General features: G+C 33.1%; 1 non-coding gene across 1 annotated transcript; it reads left to right on the top strand.

The window, feature by feature from the left end:
* Positions 1 to 11,512: 11,512 nt before the first annotated feature.
* On the top strand, positions 11,513 to 11,621 carry LOC127902023 (small nucleolar RNA R71). The gene has a single exon (XR_008054428.1). It is a non-coding gene; the product is annotated as a small nucleolar RNA R71 (small nucleolar RNA).
* The last annotated feature ends 10,514 nt before the right edge of the window (positions 11,622 to 22,135 follow it).

Consider the following 22,135-nt stretch of genomic DNA (forward strand, 5'->3'; position numbering starts at 1 on the left):
ACTTAATGGTATTAACTGTTTTTCAATTACAATAATGTTGCTAAAGCACTAAGCATAATCCCTCATACATCCTCAGCTGTTGCATGTTAGATATGTTACATCTATATGCAATCTAACAGTGACCAGTTCTAACATTAGATATAGCATTATATGTTCTAAAATTTAATAACCCTACAAGGTGAATTCTTATGTGTTGTTCTTCACTAATCTTAGATTAAGCATGACCCTATTCAAATAGAGATTAACTCAACTTGGAAAACTCAATCTAAAACCATGTATTGCCTTGATTTGTTCTACTAAGTCAGGCCTTTTTGAGGCTCCTCCTTAGCTAGTATCTACTAAATGGGTGGTCAACCGAAATAAAGATTTGCAATAAGTAAAATCAAGACAAAATGCTATGACATATTCTAAGCAACACGCATTTATAAGTCAAATAACCATTAAGCTTGTTTAACACCCAACTACATCAAAGTTTAGTTTATGATAGGCAATAAAACAGTAACAATACTCATTTTTACCATCAAATACATTTCCATAGAAAGATGAAAACAAGCAAATAAAGGTGAGAAATTGAGTTCCGATAATACAAGACGTCCCTCTTTTAGGTTTTTGCGATCTCTGTTTCTTTTTCTTAGAAATCCCTTTCTGCAGCCCTCAACTCTCTCTTGTTCTATTTTTTTTCTTTTTCTCTCTATTGTTTCTTTGTGTGATGGCCACCTTTTGTTTCTTTCATGTGTGCTTTTTTTATATCTTGGAATTAAGGCAACCAAAAGCATGTGGCCACGTGTCTCTTTTTTGGAAACCTCGGATCGCATATCTTTTTGTGCCGCTTGTCATTACTTTGTCAGTTAACACATAGGTAGTCTTGCCCTCATTTGCTCTTATATTGCTACAGCAATTGCTACTACAACAATTGCTACAATCAATTTATTAAAATTAAACTTAAATAGATATTCATGTAAAAATGACAATAAAAATACAATTAAAACACATCATTCACTCTCTAAATAATATTAGTTTTAAGTCTAAAAATGCCATGATAACTCTCATTTCATAGAGTTATCATGCCCTCAAACTTAAATCATTACTTGTCCTTATGCAATTATGCAACAAACAACTTAGCTCTGTCATCTAGCTTGCTCAGATTCATCAACCCTCAGATCTCATTCTTAAACATACAAAATCACCATCAGCAGTTCTAGTTCTAGACTTACGTTTTATTTTATCCAGAGTGTGTGTGTAGCACTTTGATCAAGTTCTAAAATTGCTGCAACATCACTCAAGCATCAAGTATAACTCAAAGATAACAACAGACATTTCTATTTGTAGGGGAACAACGGTAAAAAATGGCTTCAAACTGTGCCACAGAAATTTCCATAAGTACCTTTCAGTGTAACATTGATTTTTTATGTGAATGCCTATCACTTGTAATGATGACACCTAATTACTCGATCAATGTATAGCTCAGAGTTGTTGCAACAAAAACATCTAAGACGCTATAACATACTCTTATCTTTAGACACCTTTCACTAAAAGCTAAACATGGGGCTCATGAACAAACCTGACTACTCAGTATCTTAGACAAAGGACCTCTCTTGCTTCTTGGGTTGCTGCAGCAATACTAATAACTTTTGTTGCCTTTTTACTCAAGTCTGCATATGGGGTATATACTTAGCCCTAGTTACTCAGCAACTGAATCATTAGAGCATAATTTTATCTCATATCTAGCATAGTTTGTGATAATTCTGAAAAAAATTTCAGGCTCCCCCCAAACTTAAGATATTTTTTAACTTTAGATTGCTAATAGTTTCTACATTACTTTACGTAGTTTTGCTACAGCATACTCACAAAACTCAACCAAAGCCTAAGTGTTAAGACAAAGTTCCAACCCTCATATATAAACTATCTCTACTTGGAAGTCATTCATCCTATATTTATCACTTAATTCCTTTTTATTGGGTTTTCTAATCCAAATATGAATGGTAGATAAACAGAGTTACACACACAATACAAACACATACATTCATAGACATATTACACCATAATATAGCCCCCTAAACTTGAGAGGTGCTGCGTCCTCACATGTACTTAAAATAAATTAAAAACAATCATGCATAAACTTAAAATCAAGAAATGCAAAATAAACAAGCTAAAATAAATAAAAGAAAAGTTTTAGAAATTACAAAGCTAGACTGGGCAGGTATGGGATACTCCCCTATTGTTGAAAGCAATGCTGCAACATATGCTGTGCAGGGCTATTACTTCTTCGATCCACTTCTCAAATGCTCCTTTGGTGAACCCAGTGGTGCAACAACTATTTGTTTCTTTTTCTGTCTTTTAATTTAACTGGTTAGAGGGTTCCAGCCACTTCAGTAACTTTAAGCAGAGTTGGCTTTGTTTTCTTAGGTTCTAGTTCTTTTGGTACTTACAATGCTACAACACCTCTAGAAGGTTGTGCCCATTTTCTTTTGCTGGATGGCTTTTAAGTTTGGACATGAAACTTTATGGGAGTTTTCTTTATGACAACTGGTGAAAAAGTTGTTGCTACCGGTTTTTCAGTAGTGATGCTCGCAATGAGTTATGTCATACTCCTCTTTGCTTTTTTTTTTTTATCTTGTAACTCTGTTGATGGCCTCTTCGATAGCTGCATCAACATCTTCTTGCTCCTTAGTCTCAGACTCCTCTTCGATTAGGATTTTTTCTTTTCCTTTTCTTTTAGGAGTCACAAATTGGAGGTTCTTTTTTTTTTTTCCTCATCTTCACTTTCTTCTTCTTCTTCTTCTTCATCATCTTCAACTTTTTCTTTTTTCTTACTGTTGATCTTCTCCTAACTCTCATTCAGTCTCGGCTTCTTCATTTTCTTCTACTGGAGTAGTCTCCTCAGCTCTTTGGAAATTAAATTGTTGTAGCAGAGATTCAGGAAATCTGCATGTTTGCTCTTCATATACATGGTAAATTGATGTTTTTATGCTTCAAGATGCAGTAAGTGAGTCCAAAACCTCTAACTCTCCTCCTTTTACACTTGGACACATACATTCAAGCTTTTATTGAGTTCTTGCAGCATCTTTCCAATCCATGTAGCTTGCCCTAATTAAGTTGCAGTAGGATGTACTAGAGTTGCTGTAGCAGTAGATTCACCAACAATCTTTTCGATTGTCCTAGCTGTGAGAGCCCCTTCATTCTTTATTCTCTCATCATTTGTAATAAATTTTACTCTTAAGGCCTCACAAACACCTGTGATAAGTGAAAGAAATAGTAAGGTAACAAACTTTTGCTTCTTTGTGGCACACTCTCTAATTTCTTGTTCAATGATTTTTTCAACATTTGTGGCTAAACCTTTTACAATAGCATAAACAAGTAGCAATTTATCCTGGGACACTATGGTTGTGTGTATGGTTGGCATCATGTAGACTTAAAGAATTTCACCTACACCTTAGCAATAAGCTTTAAGTCTATCCTATTAACCACCATACCTTCCTCATTCATCCATTCACTGCCTTATATAGTTAAGGTTTTAAAACTTCCCCCCACTTCTTTACAGTCATATTTTTAGCAAACGTAGTATACTCAAAATCAATAACAGTAGGCAAGTCATAAGAAACATTGATAACTTAAGAATCTAAGGGGACTTGAACTTGCCTCACAAAAATATTGTGTTGCTCTTGCTATAATATGTTTGAGCATAACTCCTTAACAATTGGGAGTACTAGGTCTCGACGATGAGCATAGAACTTGATCCAATATCTCCGTACTGCAGCAGTGTGCATGTTGTTTATCGTCCCAGTTGGCTGTCTTGGAAATTGGAAACCCTTTTCTTCTAAAATTTTTTTAGGTTCGATAAATTCTTCATATTTTTTCTCGGCTTTAAAGTAGTAGAAACGCTCAGGATCTTTCAATCTACCAGCACGGACTTCGATGTTAGGTATGCTGCAACAATTCAAAATGAGTTTTGTTGTGTTGAAAAAATAAAAACATGGGAAAGAAATATTAAGATACAAAGAATTACAGACAGAAAGAGAGAAAGTGATAATGAAATTGAAATGGTGGAAGTAAAACCCGAATTTATAATAAAATGAAAGTGGAAAAAGAGAGGTAATTAAAATGATAAGTTTGGAAAATTTTGAATTTAAAAAAAATTAAATGGAAAGAAAGAGATACATGTCACGAAAAATCAGGGATTGCACTATCTTTCTTGTCAAAAATAATGATCTCCTGACATAAGTGTGTCAGCCACCAATGGTAAAAATTAAGACTGACAATTCAACGGTAAAAATCGTTGCTGTAATAACCAATTTGTTGCTACAGAAATAACGGTAAATGCATATGTTGTTTGAGAAGCATTTTGTTTGCCTTGTTGTGAGTGATTTTGCAGCATTTTTTTTTTGCATTTAAGAATTCTTTTATCCACTTTTCTTACTGCAATTTAATGACAAGAAAATAAAGAAGTTGGATGCATAATTTAAAATAACAAAAAGGAATATTAAACAATATTCAAGACTAAATTTAGAGCTTTAAAAATTGGAAATAACTTCCTTTATTGAGTCGCCTGCCGATCAGCACTTGATTTTAGGTTCTTCAGCCTGACCGTCCCCGATTGCTTAAGCTGGATCCTTTAAGAACATATCCTTCCTTGGATTGTTCATAGTAGCTCTAATGTAATGTTTTATTCTTTGTCCATTCACCTTGAATTCTTGACCTGTCCTTTCATCTTGAAGTTCATAATCCCCATGAGGATAAATCTTCATAAGTTTGAAAGGTCCTGACCATCGTGTTGCTTAGAAGAGTTTTAATCGCGAGTTGTAGAGCAAGACTTGGTAGCCTGGAGTAAGCTCTTTTTTTTTTATCTGCTTGTCATGTCATTGCTTAGTCCTCTTCTTGTAGATTCTTGCATTTTTCATAGGAGAATAACTGCAACTCGTCTAACTCATAAAGTTGTAGCTTCCTCTGCTCTGCTGCAACTATCATATCCATGTTCAGTTATTTAACTGCCCAATATGTTTTGTGCTCCAGCTCTAATGGCAAATGGCAAGCTTTGTCATGAATAATTTTGTATGGAGACATGCCAAGTGGGGTTTTGTAAGTTCGATAAGCCTATAAGGAGTCATTTAGTCTAATAGGCCAATCATTTTTAGTAGATTCATCACTTTGTTTAGAATTTTTTTTAAATCTTTATTAGACACTTCTGCCTGACCACTTGTTTGTGGATAATATACTGTAGCAACTTTATGCTTGATTTCATACTTAGCCAATGCTACAGCAATCATCCTGTTGACAAAAAGGGTTCCTTTTGAAATACTAACTAGGCAATCCAAGAGGGAGGTGAATTGAGATTTTAAAACTTAAGATAAACAAAACACACAACAATTCAATCTATTCCCTTAATGAAACAAAAAACAATAAATTCAATAAATTACAATAATAAAAGAATAAGGGAAGAGAGAGCAAACACAATGATTTTTACGTGGTTCGGCAACTTCCGTTAGGGTTGGAAAATTGCAGGCTTGGCCCGGGCTTGCGCGGGCCTGGGCTGGACCAGGACAGGGCTTGGACTTTTAATAATTTAATAAAATTTTATTTTAATTTCTTTTTTATTGACTGAGAGCTACTGGCATTTTCATTTATAGATAGAAACTTTTCCTACAGCGTATCAATTATCCACCAAATTTCATAAAAAAATAATAATGTACATATAAGTGAAAATTTTGCTTAATTTTGATGACAAAGTAGAGAAAGTGCCTATCAAATAAAAATATGCAAATTACAAGAGATAAAATACGATAAACTAGGTAAATGTTAAATACCCTTTAATAATTTTTAAAAGAATTTATAGTTGAAACTGAAACACAGTGCTTCTTCTTCATTATCCACTTGCTATGACAACAATGAAACATTCTTCTTCTTCTTCTTCACTCTCTCTCTCTATTCTTCCACAAAACTACTCTCCATTACAACATCAACAATGGCTTCAGTAATCTCAGAATTTCGACAATAATTAAAAAAAATCAAAGCTTACTTGGGGTGGAGTTGGTGATGGTTTACTGTTGGTTCGCTTGCGTTGCTGGTACTGCTGGTTTTGGGTCGCGTTGGAGCTAAGATCGCTGCTGTTGCATCGCGCGCGTTCAATTGGCTGCAGCTACATCGCGCTGGTGGTGCTGGTGGGTGTGGGTCGCTGTTGCGTCGCCCATTTGGTGTTGTACTGCTACTGGGTTGCTGGATCTACTGCGTCGCGCGTGGATGGTGGATCGCTACTGATGGTGGTGCCTCCTTAATTCGGTGTGAGGGTAAGGCAGTAAACATCGGCTGTTGGCTGCCGGCGGAGAGTGTAGTGAGAGGCTGATGTAGCGGTTGGAGATGTAGGGATAAATTTAGAGATTTTAGGTTTTGAGAATTTGGTTTCGTTTTGTTTTTTGTTAATTACTTAATCTCGACTTTTTTTTATTTCTTAGTTTTTTTTTTCAATTTAAAATTTTTAATATATTATAATTTATTTCTTAAAAAATATATGTATGCATTATATTATAAAGCCCAGGCTTAAGTCACCACGTGAGAGCCCTTGTCCTTAACTTTAAGCCGTGGGCTGGACCTAAAGCCAGCGGGCGTGGGTTGGGCTGTCACGGGCTTGGGCCGGCCTAGGTTTTTTTTCCAATCCTAACTCCCACCTACGTCTATGCCTCCAAGCTCACCTGGCTATAGTATTACTATTCATGAAATTACATTTGTGCCCAAAACGTTATGTAATTATACTGTGGCCTAAAATGTCATAAAACTTTTCAAACAGGTCCAATTTCAGAATTTCTAAATAATACTTGTTATTCCTAAAACTTTTTAAAATTGTGATATGGCCCAAAATATAATAATATTTTTTAAGAAGTTCTTTTCAAACTTTAACAAATACTTATGAATTTCAAAATTCTCAAACCCTTTACAATTTAGTCCAACATTTGAAAATATCAAATTTTCCTCAGGCGGTTAGCCACTAGCCCTCAGGTGGTTAGCCGCTAACTCTCTGTCCATTTTTGGATATTTTCATTCGGGTCCTCAAACTTTTATAAATTATGGTATGGCCCAAATCGTTTCAAATGATTGCAAACAAGTCCAAATCCAGAATTCAAAAAAATACTTATTAAAATCAAAGATGACAAAACTTTTTTATTTTAGTTCAAATTACTCAAATCCACAAAATACTTTATCTTATAAATATAAAACCTTTTAGTTTATGAAAAGTAATGATTTAAATAAAATATTGAGCTTCTCAAATGTTAAACCATGTATCAATTAAATCATACCAGCTTTACTAGAATTTGTCACAATAATTAGTCCGTTAAGCTCTAAACTTTATTCTTGATTGAGCCGTTGTCTATTGAGTGTCTTGAACTTGATTTCACTTTATTCACTTGTATAAACATTATCTTTCAAGAACTAATAAACTTGTGAAATACAATATTTATTGAATCACTTAAGACACATGTTTGTTATCATCAAAATTACATTATGTGTAGCTCTTTAGGCTAACACTTCATCATTAACAATAGCTCTAGGAGTGCCAAATCTCGAGAAAATATTCTTCTGAATGAACTTTACCATTTCTTTGGCATCATTTGTGGACAATGTTGCTGCTTCTGCCCACTTGGATACATAGTCCATAACAATTAAGATGTATAAGCTACTAAAAGAGGATGGAAATGGTCCCATAAAATCTATTCCCCATACCTCTAAGATGTTGATCAGTGGCATTTCATGTTCCTTATTCTTTTGCACATGTCACAACATTTAACAAATTCATAAGCATCTCTAAAAATAGAGGGCCAGTAATAACTTAATTGAAGAACTTTTGTTGTTATTCTATGTCCTTCAAAATGTCCACCATATGCGGCAGCATGACAGGACTGCAGAATGTTTGAAATTTCTTCGTCAGAAACACATCTTCTGATCACATGGTCTGAACACATCTTGTACAAGTAGGGATCATCCTACTGATAGCTTCTGACATCATGGAGAAATCTTTTTTTCTGCTGGTAGCTCAAATCTGACACTAGTAATCCACTCACTAAATAATTAGTAAAATATGCATACCATGGAAAACCAGCTTGCTGCAACATTTGTGCATGCTCTATTATTAGTAAATACTTATCAAGAAATTTTTCTGTTACATCTTGCTTAGTTAAAATGCATGCATCTGCTTCCAACCTTGAGAGATGATCTACTTTTTTTTTCATTTTCTATCTTTGATCTCTAGATCAAACTCTTGTAGTAAAAGAATCCACCTAATCAACCTTGGTTTGACATCTTTCTTTGAAATCAAGTACTTTATAACTGAGTGATCTGTATAAACAGTCACTTTGGTGCCAACTAAATAAGTTCTGAATTTATCAAATGCATAAACAACTACCAACAACTCTTTTTTTGTGGTAGTATAATTGAGTTGTCCATCAGCTAGGGTCTTACTAGTATAACAAATAGAGTGAAAAATCTTGCCTTTGCCCTAGCAATACTCCAACAAAGTGGTCATTAGCATCACACATCAATTCAAAAGGCATACTCCAATCAGGTGCTACAACAACTGGTGTTGTAACAAGGACTTTCTTCAACTCAACAAAGGCTTTTAGGCAATTCTCATCAAAATTAAAGGGTCTATCATGCTCCAGCAACATGCACAAAGGTTTGGATATTTTGAAAAAATCCTTAATAAACTTTCTATAAAACCCAGCATGTCTTAAGAAACTCCTTATGCCCTTGACTGAAGTAGGTGGTGGAAGTTTATTAATCACCCCTATTTTTGTATTATCCGGCTCTATTCCCTTTCTAGAGACCCTGTGGCCTAGAACTATCCCTTCTTGTAACATGAAATGACACTTTTCGTACTTCAACACTAAGTTTGTCTCTTCACATCTCTTAAACATATTTTCTACATTATGCAAACAGACATCATGTGATTCCCCAAGAACAAAAAAATTATCCATGAATACTACAAGTGTTTGCTCAACCATATCTGAAAAATTTAACATCATACACTTTTGAAAAATTGTTGGAGCATTGCACAGGCCAAATAACATCCTTCTAAAGGCAAAGGTTCCGTAGGGACAAGTGAATGTTGTCTTCTCATGATCCTGTAGTGCTAGTAAATTGGTTGTAGTACTCTTTTCTAGCAAGTCTGTCCAGCATCTGATCTATGAAAGGCAATGAAAAGTGATATTTCCTGGTGGCTTTATTTAACTTTTTATAATCTATGTAAACTCTTCATCTAGTTACTGTTCTTGTAGGAATAAACTCATGCTTTTCATTTGCTATGACTATTACTCTACCTTTCTTTGGAACACATTGTACTGGACTTACTCATGAGCTATTTGATATTGGGTAAATAATTCCAACATCAAGCCACTTGATGATCTTTTCCTTCACAACTTCTTTCATGATGGGATTTTATCTTCTCTGTTGCTCTACTAAGTTATTGTAGTAATCCTCCAGGAAAATCTTATGCTTGTATATGGATGGGCTGATTCATTTGATATTTTCCACAGTCCATTCGATGGCCTTATTGTATCTCCCTAATACATCCACCAAGCTCTTCTCTTGTTCTGCAATCAAAGAAGATGAAATGATTATAGGAAGTGTGTCATTGTCACCAAGGTAAACATACTTCAAATGTGAAGGTAAAAGTTTTAATTATAAAATAGGAGATGATTCAATAGAGGGAATAGAAGACTTTACTTCTGCGTTTGAAAGATTTAAAGATTTAAAGTGCTCGTAAGTTCTTCCGGGTTACTTCTCTCCTAATGATACTATGTCAGTTGTTTCAATATCTTCTTCTTCAAGTTCTTCAAATGTTACAGCATTGATTTCTTTGTTACTGCAGTATCTGTTTAATCTCTCTACTACAGTAAAATCTATAACACTGATAAAATTACAATCTTCAACATCATCAATACTCTTCATGGCATCTAGCACATTGAGTGTAATTTACTAATCATTAACCCACATAGTCAGTTTTTATTTTTGTACATCTATTAGGGTCTTAACTATGGCTAAGAAGGTTCTGACTAAAATTATTGGTACTTCTTTATCTGTCTCAAAGTCCAGCACTATAAAATCTACTAGAAAATAAATTTATCCACTTTTACCAATACACCTTCAATCTTGCCTTCTGAATAGGCATGAGATATGTCAACAGGTTGTAAAGTCATTGTTGTTAATTTAACTTCTCCAACTCCCAATTGCTTGAACACTAATAGAGGTATGGGATTGATGCTAACTTCCAAATCATAAAACGCCTTGTCATTGTATTTAGTTCATATAGAGCATGGGATTGTAAAGCTTCCTGAATCCTTCAACTTCTGAGGTATCTCGTTATGAAGCATATAGCTGCATTCTTGTATTAAAGCAACTATTTCAAACTCTCTAAGCATTCTTTTCCTTGCCAAAATATCCTTCAAGAACTTCACATAATTTGGCATTTGTTTTAAGGTTTCCACAAAAGGAATATTGATATGTAGCTGCTTGAACACTTCTAAGAATTTATTGAATTAATTATCTTGTTTTTGTTTCTAGATTCTGTGAGAAAAATATGGCGGGTGTCTAAACTGTTGTGCTATAGCAGGTTGTACAGATTGCTTCTCTTTTGCCATGTTTTGGACTAATGTGGGTGGTGTTGTAGCATCCTCACCAACACATGCTGGAGCATCATTTTTTACCGATGTTGTAGCTTGGCTATTTACACTAATGTGCTGGAAAGTAGGAGGTTGTGGCTCCGTTTTAACTTGAGTTTCTTCTTGGGTTACAATGGGTTAACTCTTCTTTTTAGTATACTAATTGGAATATGAACATCTTTTCTAAATCTTAAATTAATCACTTTGCAATGTTCTTTTCCTTTTCTTCTTGGATCCTCTGTATTGCTAGGTAAAATGCCCTGAGGTTTGTTGCTTAGTGCTGTGGTAAGCTGTCCAATCTGATTTTTTAAGTTTCTTAAGGATACAACTTGGCTTTGGACAACCGCTCCATTCTCCATCCCCTGATTTTACTGGTGAAATCTAGGTGGTTGAGCAGGCATGTTTTGTCCACTGGGTACGACAGTATGTTGATTATGATTGCTCTATGAGAAGTTTTGGTGATGTCTCTATCCAATGTTTTAAGTGTTTGAATAAGGATTATTGTAGTTCTGTCTATTGTAGATGCCCACATAGTTGACTGAAGCAGGATTTCCAAGACCATTGTCGAATAAATGCCCTCTCTGTAATAAACACAAGATACCTCAGTAATTTGGTTAAAGTTGCTGAAGTAGTAATTATAGTCTTCACTATATTTGATAATGAGGTTACTTGAGTTGATAATACTGTCAAGGCATCTACATTGTGGACTCCTGCCCAATGATGGTTGCTATTAGCTATTCTTTCCAAAATTTCATAAGCCTCATTATAAGACTTAAATAACAAGGTCCCATTTACCGAAGCATCCATTATCAATCTAAGTACTTGGGTTGAGACTATTGTAGAAAGTTTCTAACTGTATATAATAAGGAATATCATTATGAGGACATCTCTTGAGTAACTCCATGAATCTTTCTCATGCATCATACAAACTTTCATCTTCAAGTTGATGGAAAAATTTGTGATCTCATTTCTCAATTTTGCATTCATGCCAGGTGGGAAGTACTTTATTAAAAATTTGTCCGCCAAGTCATTCCATATAATAATGAAATCAGGCGGTAGAGAGTTCAACCATACTCTTGTTCGATCCCTTAGAGAAAATGGGAAGAGTATGAATCTTAATGCTTTCTGCGATACTCTAGCAATCTTGAAAGCATCACTTACTTCCAGAAATAGTTTAAAGTGAAGGCGAGGATCTTCTGATGGCAGTCGATTGAATTGCCACATTGTTTGAAGTATATAAACATCACTAGTTTACGCTCAAAATTAGCAACTTGCAATTTAGGTCTAACTATTCCAGGATTTATGGCTTGAGGGGCCAACAAGGCATAATCTCTAATGGCTCTATCTCTATCATCTGCCATGTAGATAATATTATTGTTCTCTAGTTGCCCATAAATATTTTGTCCATTTTAACCTTCTTTACCTCCATGTGCATTGACGGGTTCTATTTCTCATCGAGGTTTCAAGTTCCTTATATCTTACAAATCATCTATGTCTGCAACATATCTTAAATTTCTATGATCTTTTCTCAATCTCCTTGCAGTTCTTTAAATTTCTAAATCAAACTAGAATTCAACAGATTTGTACCTACGCATACAAGGGTTGCTAGAGCACTTCTGTCAACACAGTAAACAAATTATAAAAAAAAACTAAAATTGGCACCGACTAAAATTGACTTCACAAATCACAATAAGCATTCAATTCTTGGAAACAATGTCAAAAATTTATTGATATGTATTGCTATAGGTGTCAATGTGTAAGTGTACACAACAAGTGATATAATAATGAGTATCCAGATTGTCTCTATAAGGATTAATATTATAGTACTTGCTACAACAATCTTAACAGTACAAATTCAATCTAATTAAAATAAAATCATGAATGAAATTAATGACCTAACAAAATTAAAAATAAAATAAACAGAATGCAATAAGGAAAAAATCTCATGGTAAACACAAAGATATACTCAATATAAAAGAAATAGTTGAGTGCTTAAACTCATTCAATTCAATCTATTGATTGTTTTTCAATTACAGTATTGTTGCTATAACACATGTTAAAGCACTGGACAGAATCCCTCATGCATCCTCAGTTGTCGCATGTTGGATATCTTATATCTATATGCAACGTAACAGTGACCAATTGCTGTGCTAACATTAGACATAGTATTATATGTTCTAAAATTCAATTACTCTACAAGGTAAATCTCTATGTCTGGTTCTTCACTAATCTTAGATTAAGTATGACCATATTCAAATCGAGATTAACTCAACTTGGGAAACTCAAACTAAAACCATGTATTGTCTTAATTTGTTCCACTCAGTCAGATCATTTTTAGGCTTCTCCTTAGCTAGTATCCATTAAATGGGTGGTCAACTGAAATAGAGATTTGCAATAAGTAAAGTTAAGACAAAATGATGCAGCAGCAACACACATATATAAGTCAAATAATCATTAACCTTGCTTTCACCCAACTACATCAAAGTTTAGTTCATGATAGCGATAAAACAGTAATAATACTCGTTTTTGCCATCAGATACATTCTCATAGAGAGATGAAAACAAGCAAATAAAGATAAGGAATTGAGTTATGCTAATATAAGACGTCCATCTCTTAGGTTTTTGCGACCTCTCTTTCTTTTTCTCAAAAATCTCTTGCTGCAACCCTCAACTCTCTCTTGTTCTCTTCTTTTTCTTTTTCTCTCTGTTTTTTCTTTGTGTGACGGCCACCTTGTTTCTTTCACATGTACGCTTTTTATATCTTGGAATTAGGACAACCAAAAGCATGTGACCATGTGTCTCTTTTTTGGAAACCTTGGATCGCATATCATTTTGTGTCGCCTGTCGCTACTTTGTCAATTAACACGCAAGTAGTCTTGCTTGTAATTTGCTTCTGGATTGCTACAACAATTGCTACAACATTTTCTCTGATTTAGACTTCTTTTAGTTCATCTGCAGACAAGTTTTTTGTTATTTATGCAAGTCTGCTGATGCATCCCATAAATAAAGTTTGAGCTTTTTGGTCATCTATAATTATACTCATATTCAGAGCACAAAGTGATCTAAAACACAATCAATTTATTAAAATTAAACTTAAATAGATACTCATGCAAAAATGTAACTAAAAATGCAATAAAAACAAATCATTCACTCTGTAAGTAATATTAGTTTAAGTCTAGAAATGTCATGATAAGTCTCATTTCATAAAATTATCACTAACCCTAATTATTGGAAATTTACCAAAGTAGGCAAATCTGACATATTAGTTTATAATATAATTCTCTTAATCTAAATAAGGAAAACAAAACAAGTGGCGCCCAAATCTAAAATCGAGAAAAAAAAAAGATAAAAATCTTAAAAGTAACAAGAAAAATAGGAAAATAACTTAAAATTGTAAAATGACTAGGAAAGAAACTAAATTTCTAGCTAGACAATGTGGGTTGGTTTGTCTTGTCGCAAGATTCGTAATGGTATAGTATATCCCCAAAACGGTTGGGCCGGATTTATACTAACCATAAATATTGTAAATTTATCAAAACAGGCACATTTTATAGTAAAATTCTCCTATTGCAAATAAGAAAAACAAAAAAAATGGCATCTAAATTTGATATTTAAAAAAAAAAGATAAAACTCTTGAAATTAACTAGAGAAACAAAAAAATAACTTAATATTATAAAATAGAAAGGAAAGAAATAGAATTTTGGCACCATCATGTGGCAGAATGGCATAAACATGGCCTTAGATTTGGTTCATCTCATCGCAAACTTTGAAATTATATTATATGGCCAAAATGGGTACCTATAGCCCAAGTTATGACATCTAGAAAGTTCCTTCCTCACCCCATGAAACCATCTTACAATATTTAGTTTATTTAACATTTTTCTTTCTCCTTAATTAAAGTAAATAGTTCTTTGGCCTAATTGGCGAACACTTGCTTTTACACTGTGTGAGTGCAGGTGTTCAAAATCCCGTAAACCTAATTTTAGGGGTATAATTTCCTTCGTCAATTATGATATTTGAAGGCTACTCTTCACCAAAACTCCATTGATTACAGCACTTGTCCTTTGTACCACTCATCAATTCCATTTAGAAAAAAAATTAAAACTCTTCTTATTTTCCTTTTCTTTTAAAAAATTGGAAAAAATAAATTATTTTTATTTGAGAAAAATGAAAAGAAAAGGAGGTATATTAGGAAAAAAATAATCAGATGATAGTGTTCTAACCTGCAATGAAATTATCATGTACTAAATGGGTGTTAAAAATAATCTATACTTGTTGATCAATTATATAATGGTCTATAGTAGTATATAGCGGGTATTTTAATATGCAATGTAACTTTTATTAAAACATGGGTGATCTAGTAATTTTAGATTACAAACAATTTCATCCATGAGCTTATTGATGCAATTTATGACATTCACTGAAATATACGTACTTAGTTGTGTCATTTATTAGTGTTACACCATATATAAGTTTTATAATTACAACTTATTTATTTGATTTTTGTTAGATAACTATTAGATGATATATTTTGAAACATTTATATTCAAAAAAGTTATCACATTATAAATTTAAAGGAGGGTTAAAAATTTTTATATGTCTCTTTCTTTAATACAAATATTGTTTACCGTTAATTAAATCTAATGGTACACAGTTGAAACATTATTGATGCCATAAGTTTTTTACTACATCATTTAGGGACCTCATTGAAATATAGTAAATAAAAAATAGCTTAAAATGTTTAATGAGTACAAAAAGTATAATACAAATAATTTAAACTATCTAGTAGACTAGTGATATTGACAATGTTAATATTTAAAATAATTTTAAAATGTAATATTTATGTTTTTTGGATAATACATTTGTATTTAGCATAAAGATTTTAAATAAATATTTGGGTTAAATAAATTTCAAAATTAATAAAATATGTCTCATGTATTAATAATATTAAAATTATTTTTTTATAATATTAAAAAATTTAATTTATTATATGCTTATTTTAATAGACAATAATGTTTCTATTTGTTATAAAATTTAATTTAATATAATAAAATATGTCTAATAGATTTAAAATATTAAACAATTTTTTAATGTTGAAATTATTTTAAAATATATGTATTATTCCATTATCTTAATATTGCATTTCTATTTTTATAAAACATTTAGTCAATTTTTGGGATTAATAGAGCCAAGTACTATGGTAAAAAAGTGATCTTGTTATCTCTTGTTGAAACCTTAAGGTAGGGGTGGGCAAAATCGGATTCGGATCGGGTTCGGGTCAACCCGATCGGATTTCGGGTTGGTCGGATTAAGAAAAATGTCATCCGAACTCAACCCGAATATGTGATCCAATCCGAATATGTTCGGTTCGGATCGGATCGGATCAAAAAATCGGGTTAAGAACGGATCGGATCGGATTTGGGTGGTATTGCTTAGGTTGCAGAGAGAATTGTAATTTTCTTTTTTAAATCACATCTTGGATTTGATAACTGAAGTTAGAATCAATCGCTGCAAATTTCATTACAATCACGAGAACTTTATATCTTCAATTTGAACACACGAAATTGAACAATCATTTCAACAAATTAAGAGAACAATAAAAATCACAATTCAACTTCCCATCCCTTTCACCAATTCAAACGACTTTACAGCATCCCTCATGTCAATAAAACAAATCCCAAGCCTAAAAAAAATTGGTTAACTTTCACAACTCAATATTATTAACATCACCTGTAAATGGCTTCATCGGAAAATGCCATTTCAGCAGTAGAGAGAGGTTGCGGACATGGCTGCTTGGCGCGACCACGGACTGTGTGCTTGGTGGTGGCTGGCGCGACCATGGATCTATTTTGCTTGGTGGCGGCTGACGCAATCAAAACGAAGGCTAAGGCTCATGAGTTGGTGCGATTTGCTGGGTTAATTTTGCGGCGGACAATGGCGGTTCAACAGTGGTGACTGGTGCCGATGAGATTGGTCCTTTGGAATTGGAGTTTTGGACAGTGGTGGGCTGGTGGTGGCTTGTGCTCGTGTGGTGTTGAGAAATGATAAATTAGGGTTTTGTAATTCTTTATTTTTTTTTATTTGCAATCCGATCGGATTTTCGGATCGGATTGGGTTTGATCCGATCCGAACATAATCTGATCGGGTTTGAAAAATCAATTCGATGGGGTTTCACTGTCAATCCGCATCCAATCCGAACTTGAAATATTTGGATCAGATGAGATCGAATCGGGTCGGGTCGGTTTATTTGCCCAGCCTAACCTTAAGTTCTGCGTGACAATTCTCCCAAACTTTAGAGATGTATTCTCTTATTTATATATACTATTTAGGGAGAATACCCTCATCCATTTCTACTAAGAAATTGAAAGTGAAAGAAACCTCATAAATGAATGAAAAAGTTGTAGAAATAGAAAAGCCTTTGAAAGGGAAAATTAAAGAGGAGCAAGAGGTGTCTGCCAAAGAAGATCCTTCTTATACCCTTTTCTCAAAAGAAAAGGAAGATCCAGACAAAATTAAGGAAATGGAAGGGATCTGAGCGAATGGAAAGGTTAAAAAAAAAAAGCATGAATTCCACTTGCGCTTCAAAAGACACATGATAAGGGTGAGAGTACTAAAACCCACCAATTTTATTTATACACCTATTTTTTATTTAAATTTCTTATTATTAAAGTTTTTTTTATGGAATTACATATTGTACCCTGTTTTCTCTTTCGCTTTTTGCCTCAGTTTCGCACCCAGGGCTTCGCATTTTTTCTTCTCTCAATGTTCAGTTGTAAGTGAATGGTAATGTTTGTCTGTCAAAAATTGATAAATTCAGATTTTCTACATGCCATCAACAATTAAAAACAAAACAAAACTTACTATCCAAATATAAACTTCAAACGAAATTTACAAGACATCAAAGTCATTAATTTTTTTTCCTAAAATCTTTGAAAATGAAAATCATGATTCCAATGACCTCGGCATCCTTCGTCCATATTGAAGAACATGGATTATAGTGACATGAATTGTAAGCCCTGCCAAAAAGACTTTGATTGCCCAGCGGAGATATGCATATGGTTGAGCTCCATGATATTTTTACTTCAATAATACAAGAAATGCAGTAAGGGTTTATTAATAATGCAATCATGATCTAATAAGAAAGATTAAGAATCAATATCCATGTTAGAGTATACGTGAGAATTTAGTTTACAGGATGTTATGGCAGAGAGAAAATATACACCTATTAAAAAAATGAAGAGTAATTCTAACATTTTGAAATTTAAAAATTTAAAAATAAATATAATTTTTGTTCACGTTTAAAGAGAGATTTAGTAGGTTCAAGCGACCTCACCCTATAATTGATTACAGATGTTGAAAATTAATTAATCCAAATCAACTTGTGGATGTATCTTTTGTTTCCCATTAAAATTAATCCGAATCAGCTTGCGCATGTACCTTCTGTTTCCCATTAACTCATTACAATTTATTTTTTCCACTTTTATTCTTTGTTAAGTTTCCTGATCTAACTCTAGAGTAGGCAACAAAATAGTTTTTGCGTTAATTAAAACACAAACACAACCCAAATAAGACACAAACGTTTCCTATTATCGTTGCTAAAATAGAAATTAATCTTCCCGCGTGCTAATTTTTTTTTTTTTTTTTATGTTGACGAAACCTATTACATTAATTAACTAAACAGTGCTAGAATTTTTCGGACAGCAATACGACACAAATACGATACACACATATATAAAAAGCTCAATTCTCTTTGACTCTTGTGTAATTCTCTTTACCAACACTCCCCTCTCTCTCAAAGAAAAATATACACTCTCCAGCATCAATAGACAATTATGGTAGGTCTTTTCTTTAATTTTCACCTTTTGATTTAGAATTAAGATTTAGCTTTTATCATATAGTTGCGTTGAACTTTTAATAATCTCGTACAAAGGGTGATTAGCATATTGAATCCAACTTCGTTGGTTCATTAGGACTCGAAATCGTTGTTACTTTTTTTAATTAGTTAATAACATCAATTGTATTCAATCGTGTTTTCAGGCCGGGAATCAACCCCAGTGGCTCCAAGGTCTTTTGACTCTTTTCCTAGAGAGAAGCTTTCAAAATTGCAATCACGGAACGGCAGTTAGACAAAGGAACATATATTGTTTGAATTGTTGCACCAGTATATGCGAAAAATGCTTGTCCAATCACGAAAGTACTCATCACCTCTTAAAGGTTCACATGAATAAATAAATATTATTTGAATTAAATTTATTACATCATAAATTTTTAATACTATCTGCATGATTTATTTATTTACTTATGTATTTGTTTTGTAAATTTTTAATATTTCAGATCCGCACATATGGCGAAAACGGCGTTGTACGGTTCGTTGAGGCTCACGAGTTCATTGACTGTGGACATATCCAAGTAATAAGTCAAAGCTTGAATTCAAATCTTTTTTATTTCTTCTTCATTGAATATTTTCTTAAAAATTCTGCTATTTGCCAATGAAGTACTACTCTGAACTGCATAATAATGCTCACGCACGAACATCCGAATTTTAATCCGAATTGAGCTGTGCCACACAATTTTGTTCTTGGTTCAAATTCGGTATCCAGGCATGAGCATATGACTTGTGAAACTACATTTATATCTGACCACTTTCTTACAAACGTGCTCCATATATTTTCTCTTCAGACATATCAACATAATGGTGAAAAAGTGCTACATATAAACCAAAGGCCAGGAACATATTTTAGAGAATCCACCACCAACAAATGCAGTGGGTGTCCGGCTAGGCTGCAAGGGAATAATTATTTCTGTTCACTCTATTGTAAGGTTGTTTCAAAATCTCCCGTATGTATACATGTTTATACACACACACACACACACAAACACACACACACATACATACATACATACATACATACATACATACATATATATATATATAGACACACACACGAATAAAAGTTTGCACTATTCCTTTTCTAATTATTAATCCTCCCTCCTTGTAGGTTTCTTATCTCTGTCAAAATTCTTCGAATTCAAGCAATTTTCCTCGTCTATTGAACAAGTTGGGTCTCTGAACAAGCTCGCTGGATTAATTTGACGAAGAAATCATTAATAAATGACAAACTCTAAAGCTTGGTGTTTCTTCATATTATTTGTAGTGACAGACTATTTTATTAGCTGCTGTTTTATTTGAACTCCCTTATTATTATTATGAATTAGAGTTTTTAGCTATACATAGAGTCATTAATTTTATTATTTTGTCAGTTGAAGCTGTAAATTGTGATACAAGTTATTTGTTAGGCTGCTCACTAATTATCCATAACATTAATTAGTACATTAAATATAATAGCCTTGGTACAATTGGTCTATCTCTGCCACTCCAAAACTGGATGCACGTAAATCTGCTGCCATGTGACTTGACTTGTGCAATTTAGTTGAAATAGAAACGAAAACGGAAGCATATATAACACATGCAATTTAATCCCCAAATTCCTCCGAAATTAAAGAACTAAGGGTTCCTTTGAATATTCTCCTCATTTTAATTCCATAAAAACGCAATAGCAGTTTCCTATATTTGTTCCTTTAGTTATCATATATTGTTGTATTTGTCCTTTATCAGTTGCAGAAGAAATTGATGTTGGTCATTCGGTAAATGTGTTCGGAAAGCTATATAGCTTTTGGATTTGAGAGGGGCTCGAGTCTAGCTCGCGTTAGAATTACAGATTTGATGTACCGTTAACTATCTCGACTTACATCCCTGAGTGATTATATTTCAAACATTCTAAAAGCTTGTCTCTGGATATCTATGTTTTAGGAGAAACTCTAACAGAAATGCTTCGAGCTATAGTATTTGTAGTTCTTAATCACATATATATGCTTGTTTGGTGCGGTGGATAGGATAGGATAGGATGAGATGAGATATAATTGAATATGACTTGAGCTATATGACTTAAAATAAGATGTGATAGGATAAGATTATATTTCATGACCTCTCATGTTTGGCGTAATACAAGATTGGACTAAATTGTAATGTATATATAATTTTAACATTAAATTAGGTTAAAGATAATAAAAATGACCAGATATTATTTTAAGTTTAATGGAAAGATATAAACTTTACTTTTATAATAATAAAATTATATATTTAAATTTAAAATTGTATTATATTTTAATGTTTAAAACAAGCGAAAATTATTTACACTATTAATCAAAAAAATTACTTAATAATAAATTTACATTAATAATGTTACTAAAATATTTAAACAAATATAATTACTTTTTAATATTTTATTTTCATGATAAATAAATAACTTTTTTGTTTTATTTGTTATTTATAATGTTTAATTATTATAATACTTGTATTATGCTTAGTACATATTTATATAATTTTAATATTGAGAAACTATTAAGTATAAATAATTGCTTTTTAAAATTATTCTCAACTAGTCCCAAGGCCACCCGTGAGATAACTTTCTTCATAAAGTTGGGATTATCTTGTGGGCTCAGGATAAGATAATCCCAATACTCTTTGAGAGCATCAATAAGGGATTTGGATGAAGTTTGAAAGAATATTACATTCCCGCATTTTGATCCTTCAACCAAACTCATCCTATACGTAAATATGGTGTTAATTTATCCTACATCTTACTATATTATTGCTTATATTGCAGGCTATCATTTGATAAAGATGTATTTGAAACTTTCGGAATGATGCTGAACTTTATAATGTAGACCTACATTGATTTGTATATACTTTGTATTTTCGTGAAAGATATCATGACATTTAATTTTAGGTTTTAATTTAGTCTAGATTCAAATTAATGGTTAATTATTTCTTACAACCATTTTATATCTAATCTTTCCTTACAATATGTTGGCGGCTGATTTTGGGTTAACGAGATAAAATCACAAAACCAAGCCCAGAACAATAAATTTATTTTTGTTGGGGAGCGGGGTGCCTCGCTTGTTCGGCGCGTGTGGGTTGTTTAGGCTTTTTGTGGAGTGGAGGAGGATTGAGAAGGTGGTGGATATGGCGGGGGTCTGACTTCAGGTGTAGAAGGCTGGTGAAAATCATCTTAAACCTACGAAACAACTAAAAAAGAGGTCAGAGGTGGAGCCGGGGGTGGTCGGCGACCACACTCTGACGCTCAAGTTAGAGTTGGGTTATCTCAGGTTAGAGAGCTTGCAAGCTCTCAGTAATAAAGGTTTTGAGGTTGAAGAAACCTTAGCTTTTTTGGTGGTGTGTTTGTGAACTTAATTGATAAAAATTAAACCTGAGTATTTATATGGTGTACTATACCCCGGTTGCCGTGGCACCTGACGTTATTTTAGTAGCGTTCCCTGCTGTCATGTCAGGAATATTCTTATTTTCATGCATATATATATATCCACATCCATCCATTATTGTTTCTTTTCTGATCTTAGGTACGTACGTAAGGTTTGCTTTTCTTATAGGATGATTATCTATGGTCAGCGAAAGACTGTATATTTTGTAAT

The sequence above is a fragment of the Citrus sinensis genome, chromosome 4, assembly GCF_022201045.2.
Source record: "Citrus sinensis cultivar Valencia sweet orange chromosome 4, DVS_A1.0, whole genome shotgun sequence".
NCBI lineage: Eukaryota > Viridiplantae > Streptophyta > Magnoliopsida > Sapindales > Rutaceae > Citrus > Citrus sinensis.